The sequence below is a fragment of the Muntiacus reevesi genome, chromosome 4 (assembly GCF_963930625.1).
Source record: "Muntiacus reevesi chromosome 4, mMunRee1.1, whole genome shotgun sequence".
Classification (NCBI taxonomy): domain Eukaryota; kingdom Metazoa; phylum Chordata; class Mammalia; order Artiodactyla; family Cervidae; genus Muntiacus; species Muntiacus reevesi.
The window spans coordinates 107,520,649-107,534,879 of record NC_089252.1 but is presented as its reverse complement, the minus strand read 5'-3'; the positions used below and the strand labels follow the sequence as shown (position 1 = coordinate 107,534,879).

Below are 14,231 nucleotides of genomic sequence, written 5' to 3'. Positions count from 1 at the left end.
GGAGAAGCCACATAAAGAGGCTGACATGCAATAGACCATGTGTCTTGACAGAGCAGTGAGGCCCTTAAGCATGAGCCACTGTGGCAGTGCTTTTCCCCTTGAAAGGTAGGGAGAAATCAAGGCAATACTAGGCTTCTCTTCCTCTACAGTTCAGCAAGGCTCTGATGGGGTGAGAAGACCTTTGTGGGGAGCCCCAGCTTTTCTTTGTGGTTATATTCGAGGTAGAGCAGAGAGAAAATAAATCTTGGGATACTTCTATATTGATTGGGAACTTTTTGTGATAAGACTGCTTTATGGGTTGTGGTGGTTGTTTTACTTAAGATTTGAAAACAACTGTTTTACTTTTCCAGTTGTGTCCTATACATTTGAGAAAGTTTAAAATGAAAATTATAACATAGTACAGAAACAGCAGTTGTTTTGTGTGTTCCCTGGTACCTCTAATCTTGACTATCCTTCCAAAGCCCTGTGTTTCACTTTGACATGGGAGTAAAATGATACACTTACTGACAAGAGCATGTGGAGCCTTGTCACCAGTGGCTCCCAGTATGTATCCCAGTAGATTCTCACTGCTCTTATTTTTCCACTATACCAGAGGTTTGTAAACTGTATTATTTATATTTGTGTATGGAAGAATCCTTTCTTCAAGCTAATTTCTATGAAGAATTCCAATAAATGAAAGAGATGAAATAGAACTACTCAATTGTTGAAAGGGAAAATATAGGAATCTTACAATGTCCATGCCCCTATCTAGTGAGTACCCTGTGAAACCACTGAAAGTCCAGGGGTGACAGTTTGAAAACCAGAGCACAGTATTTGTCATCTTTGAGTGCCAGGGACTGTGTCTTCTCTCTCCATGACCCTAGCACCACGCACTGTGCCTGTGCCTGGTACTTTTTTTTTCTTTTTAATTGGATCTACTGGACAGAAAAGACTCAAACCCAGTCGAGGCACCCCATTGCTCTGGTTTGTAATTCACGTAGAATCATCAATCCATGCAGTTGCTTTATCTTTGGACTTACTGTTTATAATTTAGTCTCAAGAAACAACAGAACATTTTAAAAGAAGAAATATTAAAAAATTGTTTTAGAGTTCCTGGAAATTATTAGGTCATTTAAAATCCCTACATATTAGAGAACTATACCACCTTGAGATTCACATAATAAAACTGTAAGCTTCTTAGTTGAAAATGTACACTTTTTTAGTTTTAAGAGTGAACTATTAGGCAGATTTTAGACCTGGGTTTAGTCAATAAACACTCTTTCTTCTTTCCATTAGGATTTGTGTAGTATGTAAGGTCTTAAAATGTTTAGGTCATTGAGCTGGTATTATCAGATAATTCTGCTTTCATTATGATTAGTTTTCAAATTGATTGCATGTTACTTTTCCCAGAGCAATTGTCAGAAGTTGCAAGAGATTAGGGAGATACATCACATCAGATGTACCAAGAATTGGTAGAGCAATTGGTTTGTTTCTTCTCCTCAAGACAGCTCCTTGAGTGACTGTTTTTCCAGTCAGATATTTCTAGTCTAGTCTCCAGTGGCATGGTGCTAGTGTTCAGTAGTGCCAGAACACTCTTCCCTCTGTGCCAAAGAGTACAGGAGATATTAGCTAAACTAAAGACCCACTGTTCCTCTCCTCTAAGTCTCATTGCTGATTTCACAGGCAAATCTAGAGGGGCTAAAGTGAATGACAGATTGCCAGCCCACATCATGCATTTTGATACATATTGACTGATGAGTATTGGATAGTCTGCTGGAGGTCAGAAGCAGCAGCTGGCAGGGCCTTGGTAGCTCTGTTTTTCATTCCATTTCATCATTCCAGAATCATAAATATTTAGCCTTGAAATCTAAATCTCTAATTAAGACTCTCCCCTGAGCTTCAGGTCCTCATTTCTTTTTTCCTACCAGACATATGCCCTTGGGTGTCCTTCAGACATCCATCATCATTCCTAAACTGCGTTCATTTTCTTTTCCTCACACATATACTTTTTCCTTAAATCAAGTGAAAGGCATTTGCTCAGAGATTCATGTCAGAAACTTAGGGAGCCTCTTAGGCTCCTCCATCTCTATCTCTTGTCTGTCTCTTCTCAGTTAATGACTATATCCTGTTAACATCTGTCTCCTAATGCCAGTCAAATCACTGCCCTCGCTTTATCCTTGCTGTCACCCCAGATCCTTCATGTTTCTCCCCAACATAGACTCCCTGAATCTGTCTTCCTTCCCTAAGTTATCCTCCACACCACTGCCATACTTCTTTTTAAAAAATGAAAGCTGTTGGTGTCAGCTCCCACTTAGCCTTAAAAGCCCTTGTTACTTAGCATGGTGTAAAAGACCCAGCATAATGTAATTCTGCCTATTCCTCTCACCTTATCTCCTGATGACTTTTTTGGCTTTTTCTAAAGATGCCTTGATCTTTCATACCTCTCTACCTTTGTCGACTTGGTAAACTCCTGTTCATTGTTTACAACTCAACTTTATGAAACCTCCCTCATTCTATTTATGAATAGAATCAGTCCTGGGGCTTCCTTGTGCACGTGATGTCATCCTGCACCTAACTTTCTCCCGTTACTAGATATTGTATTGTAATTATACACATGCATATAGATTTCCTCCACTGGAATGGGAGCTTCCTTGTATGTCTTTTGTTCCATTTTCTCCCCAGCGCCAAGCATAGAACTTTGAATATTGGAGCGTTAAATAGTTATTGAATGAATGAATAAGTCCATCCATCAAATAAGTATCAATAAATCTCCTGTGAATCCAAGAAATTTTCATGTAATTGAACAGTTTAGCAAGCATTTACTCAAGCTTTCTCATTTGTGGGCCCCTGCAATACCTGCTGGGGATTTAGAGGAAGAAAAAGAAATGTTTCTGCTGCTAAACAGGTCTGAACAAGGCATTACAGAATTCCTAAAAGATGTAAAACATGTTATTCCCAATTTAAAGTACCAAACAGAGTGGAAAAGTAAGTTGGGCAGATGACTTATTGACATGTGGTTAGACTTTAAGCACAATAAGAAGTCAGGGAAAAACGAACAAAAAAATTTCTCTATTAAGAGAGAAGTTTTTATAGAATTTGTCAAGCTGAAAAAAAATGAGAAGTCTTATCCAAATCCTGGTTGTTTTATATATATTTTCTAATTAATTATATTTTAAACTGATTTATACTTATGATTAAATTGTATGGTTTGGGAAAGAAATACAGCCAACTTTGCAATGATATACTGGGAGAGATGGCTTTTTCTTTTATGGTGAGCTAGGTCAGTTGTCACCAGGGTTTTGAATTCAACATTTGAGGAACTATTTTTTTTTTAAAAAGAAAAAGAAGTCAGGGAAGAAATGGGTCTTTGAGAGACTGGGAAGGCCTCAAGGGTTCTTGGAGAAAATGAAAGTAGTTGAAAAGAGTGGCCAGTATCCAGATAAGGTATTAACTCATTTGTTCAACTGATATTTATTAAGCATCTACTGAGTATTGTCTTGGATGCTAGGTACACTGGGATGGGCAAGAGAAATCTGCTTGTCTTCCTGGAGGTTATGAACTAGTAGAGAGACTAACTCTTTCTAGTAGAGAGACTGTTGAACACATGGTCACATGAATAAGTACAAAGTTTAAAAACTGTCATAAATGCTATAAAGGAAAAGCGTGCATGGGGCTGTGAAACCTCATGCATACTGGAGTTCAGGGAAGGAAGCTCTTACGGCATCCAAACTAAGGCTTAATGTTTGAGTAAAGAAAAAAAGAGTGGATAATGTGATCTAGACAGAAGAAGATTTAGATGCATCGAAAAACTTCGTACATTCAGAGAACTGGAAGGCAGTCATCATTGGTATACAGTGAGTGAGAAAAGAAAAGGACATCGTAAGAAAAGATAGTCAGGGACCAGATGATGCAGGGCCTTATGGCCATAGAAAGATTTTGGATTTTATTGTAAGTTCAAGAAGAGAAGATACTTAAGCATAAGGATGCCAAAAGCTTGAGTTAGAAATAATAAAAATATGAATGCATATATAAAGGAAATTGGAAGAGGCTATTAGAGCTAAGAAAAAGTTGCTGTTGATAGTTAATTCCAGGTCTTAAATCTGTTTCTTTACCCTTCTTTGTTCATAGTTTCTTCAAGAAAGAAAGAGCTCAGTAAATAATTAGGAAATAAATGCTAGATTTAAGATAAAATAAGTCAAAGATAGCCCTGAAAACCCTGTAGGCTAATTTAGACCTGAAGCATTAGACAACAATTCTGATTCCTTGAGTAGGTAACTGCCATGTTGAATGTGGTGGTTTGGGATTATCCCAGAGGCAGTGTAGAGGTTAAACTGGAAAATGAATGAGATGAGTTGGAAGCTGTTGCTGATATGAGTTGATAAGGCCTCAGGATAAGGGGACTTAATAGTAAGATTAGAGAAGAAAGAGCATCTTGCCATATAAGATCTGGTCCCAGCCTCATCACCTCTATAATTTAATTTCCTATCATTCCCCCTTGATCACTCTACACATGGTTTCATTTCCTATTATTCCCCGCCTTGATCACTCTACTTTACACTGACCTTCTTGCTGTGCCCTAAAACTCAACACATCTTCCTGCCTTAGGGCCTTTCTTTGCAACTGCTCTTTTTTGGATAGCCTCATGGTACTTGCATCCTGACTTTCTTTGGGTTTTTACTCGAATGTCACCCTCTCAGGCTTTTCCTGGCTACCCTGTCTAGAACTGAAGCCATCATGAACATCATCTCCCACATACCCATGCATATTCTCAATCCCTTCCTTGCTTTGTATTTTTCCCAAGCATGTATTACCATCTAGTATACTGAATAGTTTATCTATTTACCATTTTTATTGTCTGTGTTTTATCTCTAGGCTGTAAGCACCATGAAAGCAGAGGGTTGGGTTTTTTTTGAAATTTTTCTTTATTTTTTAAATTGAAGTATAATTCAAAATATTGTTTGTTTCATGTGTACAGCAAAGTGATTCAGTGAAACACAGATATATATATCTATATATCCACACAAGCACACTTATATTCTTTTTCAAATTCTTTTTTCATTATAGGTTATTATAAGGTATTGAATATAGTTCCTGTGCTATATAGTAGGTCACTGTTATTTATCTGTTTTATATGAGAACAGGGATTTGTTAATCTTATTCATAAGCAGATCCCTTGAACCTAGGAGAATATTTGTATTTGGTAGGTACTCAATGCTTACTCGAATGAATGGTCAACTCAGTGCAGCAACCAACTTAGTTATTCCTCTTATCTCCTTTCTTTCTCTTTTTAAAACATATAACTCAATGGTTTTTTACCTTGTAGACAAATAGAGTGGTACTATAATTGTTAAGTTCAGCCAAGTGAAAGAAATGATGAGTTCAGTTTGGGCTATGTTAAGTTTGAAGTGATAGCTGTGCAAACCACAGGCCATGTGGTGGGAGCATCTTGGATGAAGGCAAGGTGTCACAGATGAACATAGTAATTTTCATAGAAGTAGTTCCTGTGTGCAGAAAGAAAGCTATCTAAGGCTATCTAAAACATGGGAATATTTCAGTCATTAAGAAAAACATTTTATGCACCTGACATGCAATGTGCTGTCAGGTAATAAAAGAGTTCTTTAAGATTGGGAAGGAAGAAGTGCCAGTGAAGGAGAAAAAACAATTGAACAAAACTGAAGGTATCACACTTTTTTATTTCAAAGCATATTACAAAGCTACAGTAATTAAAACAGTGTGGTGCATGTGTGTGTGCTCAGTCGCATCCAACTCTTTGCAATCCCATGGACTGTATTGCCTGCCAGGCTTCTCTGTCCATGGGATTCTCCAGGGCAAGAATACTGAAAAGGGTTGCCATGCCCTCCTCCAGGGATCTTACGTGTCTCTTACATCTTCTGCATTGGCAGGCAGATTCTTTTCCACTGGTGCCCCCTGGGATACCCATGTTATCACAGCATTGTTTACAGCAGTTAAGGTATGGAAACAATGCAAATGCCTGTCAGTAGGTGAATGGATAAAAAGATGTTTTCTGTACCCACAATGGAATATTATTCAGCCATGAGAAAGGAGAATATGGCATTTTCAGCAGTATGGAAGAAATGAGCACATTATGCTAAGCAAGTTAAATGAGACAGAGTAAGTATTATATCACTTATATGTGAAATCTAAAAACGTCAAACATGTGAAAAAACAGAGAGTAAAATAGTGATTACCAGGAGATGGAGGAGCAGGGGTGGGGGATAAGATTGATGGTGTTTAAAGGTATGAACTTGTATCGAGTAGTAAGTAAGCCATAGAGAATTAAACATAATATAATTAATGAAAGACAGTAATACTACACTATAAAGATGTAAAGTGATAAATATTACTTCAGTGGTAATCATATTACTATTACAGAATATGTGTATCAAAGTAACACACTGTATACTTTAAGTTTATAAAATGTATTGTGTCAAATTTATCTAATTTTTTTAAAAGATAAAAGTTCAGGAGGATGTGGAAAAAAGAGAACTCTTGTACACTGTTGGTAATGTAAACTGATGCAGTCACTATGTAAAACAGTATGAAGATTCCTCAAAAAATAGAAAATAGATCTCTCATATGATCTAGCAATCCCTCTTTTGGGAGTATATCCAAAGGAATTGCAATCAGCATCTCAGAGAGATAGCTACACTCCTATATTCATTGCAGCAATATTTACAACAGCCAAACAAGGAAGCAACTTCAATGTCTATCAGTGAATGAATGGATAAATAAAATGTAGTATTTACATAAAATGGAATATTGTTTACCCTTTAAAAAGAGAGGAATCCTGCCATTTGCAGCAAAATGGATGAACTTGGAGGGTATCGTGCTTCATGAAATAAGCCAGACACAGAAGGACAAATACTACATGATACCACTTAATGAGGATTCTGAAATAGTTAAATTCAAAGAAAGAGAGAGTGAAATACTGGTTTCTGGAGCCTGGAGACAGAGGGAAGTGAGAGGTATTAGTGAAGGGATACAAATTTTCAGTTATACAAGGTGAATAAATTCTAGAGATCTATACATCATGGTACATACAATTAACAATACTATATTGCACACTTAAAAATTTGCTAAGAGTTTAGATCTGTAGTTAAGTATTCTTATCTCACACTACAAATATAAAATAATAATAAATAGAATGGGAAGAAACTTACAAAGATGACATATTTATGATAAACTTATGTTTATGTTCATGGCTTAGATAGTGGCGATGGGTTCACAGGTATATATTTATCTCCAAACTCATCCATTTATATATATTAAATATATACAGCTTTTTATTTGTCAGTCATACCTCAATAAAATGATTTAGAAAAAGAGAAATGTGGGAAGATGTGAATTTTCCTAGCAAGTATTACACCTTATATAAATGCAACACTTACTAAAATGTATAGTATTTTCTATGTCATTGCATAACCAGTATGACGAACATTATGTGGATTTGACTCACTTATACTCTGAAACAAAATTTTCTAAGATAATCAGTGATCACATTATAGGCAAATAAGATTGTATTTTTTTGAAATTAAAAAAAAAAAGCAGAAGACATTGCTTTGCTTTCCTGTTTTTTTTTTCTCTCCTGTTTTTTTTAATGACATTTATCACCTTCTGCATTCTACATGATTTAGTCATTTATTGTGTTTATTACTTATTGTCTGTTTCCTAAGTTTGTCTTTCCTGAGCAGAGAGATGTCTTTCGTTCACTAAGGTACTCAAGTGCCTAGAACAGTGCTTGTCACATAGTAAGTGCTCAATAAGTGTTTGTTGAATGAAAAGTGAAAGTGAAGTCGCTCAGTCATGTCCGACTCTTTGTCACCCTGTGGACTGTAACCTACCAGGCTCCTCCATCCATGGGATTCTCCAGGCAGGAGTAAGTGTAACCATCCAGAATGTTGAAAGGAGATGAAAAGTATGAACAACATGTTAAGGGACATGGAGAATACAATGAGAGGGTAATAAACGTCTAATTAGAGAATCACAGACAAAGAAAAAAGAAAAAAAAAAAGGAGATGTACTCCAAGAGATTATGGCTGATAATTTTTCATCACTGATGAGGAAGATACAAATATAAGGCTGTGTATTTCCTTCACCCCCATGAGATTCCTCTTTGGGACCTATGTACTCTTTGGCAATTATCAGAGGATGAAGAAGCCAAGGTTATTAAATAGAACTTGTCCTCATCTCCACCACTTCATTCAATGGTAATGGTAAATTTACAGTGTCCAGTTTGGGCCACAATGCTGTGTTCTTAACAAATACCATGTAAGTTGGGAAAAGACATGAAGTCCACTGATGGTTTATGGTATCTTGGTTAAAGAAGAGTTTACCACCGCCAACAACAAAAACACTTTAAAACAATTTGACTTTTGAAAACACTATTGCTCAGAGATTAAATTTAAAAATAAAGATATTCACAGAATAAATCCTTAGATTCCCTAACCAAACTTAGTGTCAGATGTGACCTTAAGTACTATCAAAGACTGCCATTGACAGAGCAACCTTATGGCAGAACCATGGTGTAGCTGTTGCTTTAGCTGCTTCCAAAAACTGCCCAATATTGCCTGAGAGTTTGTCAGCAAATGGATGCCTTCGTGTGCTCCTCAACTTTTTAATTGAAGGTATAGAAAATTTGCAGTGTTCAGGTGTATAGGAAAGTGACTCAGTTATATATAGTATTTTGCAGACTCTTGTTTTCTGTCTGTGAGTCTCTTATCTATTTTGTGAAAAAGTATCCTTTTTTTTTTAGATTCCATCAAAAAGTAATACCATATGATATTTATCTTTTTCTGTCTGACTTATGTAACTCTGGGTCCTTCAATGTTGCTATAAATGGCATTATTTTATTCTTTTTGTGGTCAAATAATATTTCATTATGTGTGTGTATGTGTGTATACATATCACACCTTCTTTATCCATTCATCTGTTGTTAGACGTTTAGGTTACTTCCATGTGCTGCTGTGCCCCTCAGTTTTACTGAGCATCTCCTCCGTGTTTACACTTCAGTTGTCAAGAAACCAGATCTTTGGTGAATCCGGAGTCCCCAGATGAATAAAAATAAATAAATCAGGGTGCTAGAAACAGAAAAGATAAAGTAGAAGAAAAATATAATAATAATATAATAATAGAGCATAAAAAAAAAAACATACTGCAGAAATTAATACATCGTAAATCAACTGTGCTCCAGTAAAAATTGAAATAAAAAAGAAATAAACAATAGAGAGGATCAATAAAATAAAGACTAATTCTCTGAAAAAACAAACTTTAAAAAAGACATACTAGTAGCAAGAGTAATCAAGAAAAAAGATAAATATTAAAATGTATATGGAGCACATTTTTTAATTGAGGTAAGATTCATGTAACATAAAAGTACCATTTTATTTATTTATTTTTTTTTTTAATTTTTTTTATTTTTTTAAATATTATTTTATTAGTTGGAGGCCAATCACTTTACAACATTTCAGTGGGTCTTGTCATACATTGACATGAATCAGCCATATAGTTACACGTATTCCCCATCCCGATCCCCCCTCCCACCTCCCTCCCCACCCGACTCCTCAGGGTCCTCCCAGTGCACCAGGCAAGAGCACCTGACTCATGCATCCCACCTGGGCTGGTGGTCCGTTTCACCATAGATAGTATACATGCTGTTCTTTCAAAACATCCCACCCTCACGTTCTCCCCCAGAGTTCAAAAGTCTGTTCTGTACTTCTGTGTCTCTTTTTCTGTTTTGCATATAGGGTTGTCGCCACCATCTATCTAAATTCCGTATATATGTGTTAGTATACTGTAATGTTCTTTATCTTTCTGGCTTACTTCACTCTGTATAATGGGTACCATTTTAAAGTAAACAGTTTAGTGCCATTTACTACATTCACAAGGTTGTTCAACCACCACCTCTTGTCTAGATCCAAAATATTATCATCACCCCAAAAGGAAGCTATGAACCTGATAAACTGTTGTTCCTCATTCTCCTCCCCACCCCACCCCTGCCTCCACCCCCTGACAACTACAAGTCTTTGTTTCATCTCTCTGAATTTAGCTATTCTAGATATTTCATGTAAATGGAATTCTTAATGTGTGACCTTTTGCATCTGGATTGTTTCACTTACCGTTATGTTTTAAGATTTGTTCATGTTGTAGCATGTGTCAGTATATCATTTCTTTATACAGCTGAATAATGTTTCATTATATGGATATGCCACAATATCTTTTTCCATCCATTCGTTGGAAGACAGTTGCACTGTTTCTACCTTTTGGCTACAGTGAATAGTGCTACTAGGAACATGTTGCATGTATACTTGAGGGCCTGTTGTCTGTTTTTAGGTGTATATCTAGGAGTGGAGTTACTAAATTATATAGTAATTCCATATTTAACTTTTGAGGAACTGCCAAACTGTTTTCCACAGCAGCTGAACCATTATACATTCCTGCCAACAGTGTATGAGATGTCCATTTTATGCACATCCTCGTTGATGCTTGCTATTTTCTGGGGTTTTCCCCCATTGTGGTTTGATATGCATTTTCATGATGACTAGTGATATGAGCATCTTTTCATGTGTGTGTTAACCATTTGTATATCTTCCTTGGAGAAATGTGTAGTCAAGTCTTTTGCCCATTTTTAATTGGATTATTTGTTTGTCTTTTTGTTGAGTTGTAAATGTTCTTTTTATTTCCTAGATATTAAAACCTTATCAGAGATATAGTCATATCTGTCTCTTTGTGACCCCATGGCCTGTAGCCCACCAGGCTCCTCTATCCATGTGCTTCTCCAAGCACAAATTCTAGAGTGAGTAGCCATTCCCTTCTCCAGGGAATCTTCCTGACCCAGAGATCGAACCCGAGACTCCTGCATTGCAGGCAGATTCTTTAGCATCTGAACCACTAGGGAAGCCTATCAGAGATACGTTTTGCATATTTTTCCCTTGCTGTAGGTTGCCTTTTTCACTTTCTTGATAATGTTGATGCATAATACTTTTTAATTTTGATGAAGCCCACTATATGTTTTTTATTCTGTTGCTTGTGCTTTTGGTATCATAGAACACATTTTTTAAATTATGTGCCTATACTGTGACCAATCTGATATGAATAAACTTGTGTTTATATGTGTAAAAATCTTACTTTTGTAATAGCAACTGTTCATAAGAAGAGAGATGACTAGATAAATCTTTGAAAAGATTGAAGTGAAAAGAAGTGAGAGAGGGACTGAATTAGTTTTCTGTTGTTGCATAACAAATTACAACAAATTTAATGGCCTTCAAAATTTCCCATTTTTTAATTCATAGTTCTATAGGTTAGAAGGCATTACTGGGTTCTTTGTTCACTATATTACAAGGCTGAAAAAGTGTCTGTGTTGTAATGTAAAAGCTGTAGTGGAAAATTTGCTTCCAAGCTCATTGGTTGTTGTTGGCAGGATGGGACTGAGGTTTTGTTTCCTTGCTGACTGTTGACTGAGAACTACCTTTAGTTCCTAAAGGCCACAAGCCTTTCTTGCTTTGTAGAACCCTGCATCTTCAGGCTAGCATAAGTGCAGTGAGTCTTTTCTGTGTTGAGAATCTCTTACTTCCTCTTCTGTGGGAGAAAATTCCATGCCTTTAAAGGACTCATGGGATTAGGTCAGGTTTACCCACAAATCTCCCTATTTTGTGGTCACCTGTGTTGTATAAGATAACCTGATCATGGCATTAGAAGTCGCCATACTTATAATCCCAGAGGTTATAGAGGGGAAGTTTAGGGGACAGTTGTGGGGTTCTGCCTGCAACAGAGACTCATGCATGCGTGTGTGGTCAGTCAGTTGTGTCTGACTCTCTGCCACCCTTTGGACTGTAGCCCGGCAGTCTCCCCTGTCGGAATTTTCTAGGCAAGTTGCCATGCCCTCCTCCAGGGCATCTTCCCAAATCCAGGGGTCAAACCTGCATCCCCTATGTCTCCTATATCACAGCGGATTCTTTTCCCCCTGAGCCATCAGGGAAACTTCTACATAAACATGTTCTTTATATGAAAGTTAATGAGTTCAGTGAAAACAGCAGATTTATAATTGTGAGTATAGTATGACTTGACTTTGTGGAGAAAAACCATGTATGTCTATATGCATATAATGTATTATAATTACACATTTTTTAAAAGGCTAAAACTTTTCAAAATTGTCCTTGAACTGACAGATACTTGATGTTTTGGTAGTAATTCTTTTTTAAAGTAGCTGGCAATAATCTTAAGGAAAAGATAGTTATAAAAATTATAGGAAATACTGATTTTTCTGTATGAGGAGAAAAATATAAAAAAAATTTCTCACTTCTGCTTCTCCCTTCTTCAAGCCTTCTGGCTTGGCAGTCTAAAATAAACATCTGCTTGCTTTTGAGTGGTAATGATTTAAGAAAAGGACAAAGCCTGTAAATGGCCAGAATTTTAAGTATCCTTAATATCTTTCCCTAATATCATAGATCCCACTTTTTACAAGGAACTCATTGTATTTGTTTAAAAAACAATTATTCTATTGAAAAAGAAAAGAAAAAAATATTTCTCTGTTATGATTCACTGTTCTCTTAATCTAGTTAATAATTACCACGTCAAAATAGTGTAAAGAGTATTCTTTTAGAATAGAATTTGTGTTTTGATCTTTATTTGATTTTTTTATGGATACAGTTATCTTTTCTTTTATGTGAGTTTCTTTATTCACAGGAGGAGTATTATTGTTTAACTAACTTACTTTCTCTACTGGTGTGCCTCTTAATATGTCTCATTCTCTTGCTGGCCCTCTGCAAGTTTAGAGGAGTGCTCTGAAGCCTCTGGGTGCTGATGATTGATTTTATAACTCAACTGGCTTTCCCTCAGGCGTCTTCAGTATGCCAGGTTTTTCTCCTAGGCCTTGGGAATACAAAGTTGCCCTCAGAAACTTAACCTCTCTTGATTATCATGCAAAAGCACTTGTTAACCATCTTTTCATGGATGCTGTGCAAAGCAAGCTAAAAAGACTCATTTCTTACTCTCCTGGAGTTGGCTCAGCATTCAGAACACGCTTGCATAGAATGTACTTTTTCTTGAAAATCAGCTGCTTCTGTAATTGAAATAGAGGGCTCTGCCTGAGAGGCAAGTTTTCTACCCAAAAGAGAGAAAATCTCAGGTAACCCGAGAGAGAAATTTTCTTTTAAAATGATGGCTGAGAACTTTGTTAATTAAATCAAACAGTTTTTCTTTTCTCTCCTGAATAAGTCATGTCTTACAGTGCAACTAGAGCTTATCTGCAGGAGCTCCGGCAGCCGGTATAGGACCTGCACATCAGTCCTTCCACTGAAGGCCACATGGTATGGTCTGACCTGTTTTAACTGGGTCTGGGACATAGACTCCAGCTCACTACCCAACATTCCCTCAAGAATTTTCTGTCAGTCCCAGCAGTAATTAGTGGAACTAGTACCCTGGCTCTGGTGACAGTCAGTTTCAGTTTCTTTTCCTACCCTGCTCATTGTCAATATGCATATCTTCCCTGGATATTACAAAGATTACAAAAAAAAAAAATTAACTTACTCTCTCTCACACAAAGAAAGCCATGATCCTGTACTCTATGGATGGAGAGGACAATGTGTGACTATTTAAGTGAAACACTTTATAATCTGTCATCTTGAAAGTTTTTGCTTACAAGAATATATTTTTCTAACCCCAGACTGAAAATATAGACAGAATGAATGCAAATACAGTTTGAAGCTAAATGTATTTAATTTCAGTGGCCAGGCTAACTCAACATGCTTTTATATACATGGCCAAGGCATCACATCTTGCTCTGAAATAATACAGTGAAAATCCACTTAGAGATAGATCCGGTGAAACTTTCATTTTAGATATAGACTTTGATCTTTGGTTAAATGTATGTTTCTTTCATCTGGGAAAAAGGTCAGGAATTGTTCTCCTGTGTGTGCCATCTCTTAATTATGTTCTCAGTCTAAATACAGGCTGGAGAAAAATTTTAATACAATGTACTACAGAGTCTGTACACACACAGTGAAAGAAATGGTCAATTTTCTTTTAAAAGTTCTTTGTTTACAAGAAATTTCCCTTCTGCTCTATCTAGACTATATCACACAGTGCTGAGTAGAATAGAATAACTAATGCCTCTGACATGAGTTCATGAATATTCATCATGACATCAATCCTGAATATTCATTGGAAGGACTGATGTTGAAGCTGAAACTCCAATACTTTGGTCACCTGATATGAAGAACTGATTCATTTGAAAA

General features: G+C 36.5%; 1 protein-coding gene across 2 annotated transcripts in view; it reads left to right on the top strand.

The window, feature by feature from the left end:
- Nucleotides 1–14,231, top strand: part of DOCK3 (dedicator of cytokinesis 3) — a 266,665-nt gene that overhangs the window by 117,350 nt on the left and 135,084 nt on the right. The gene's annotated exons all lie outside the window — the stretch shown is intronic.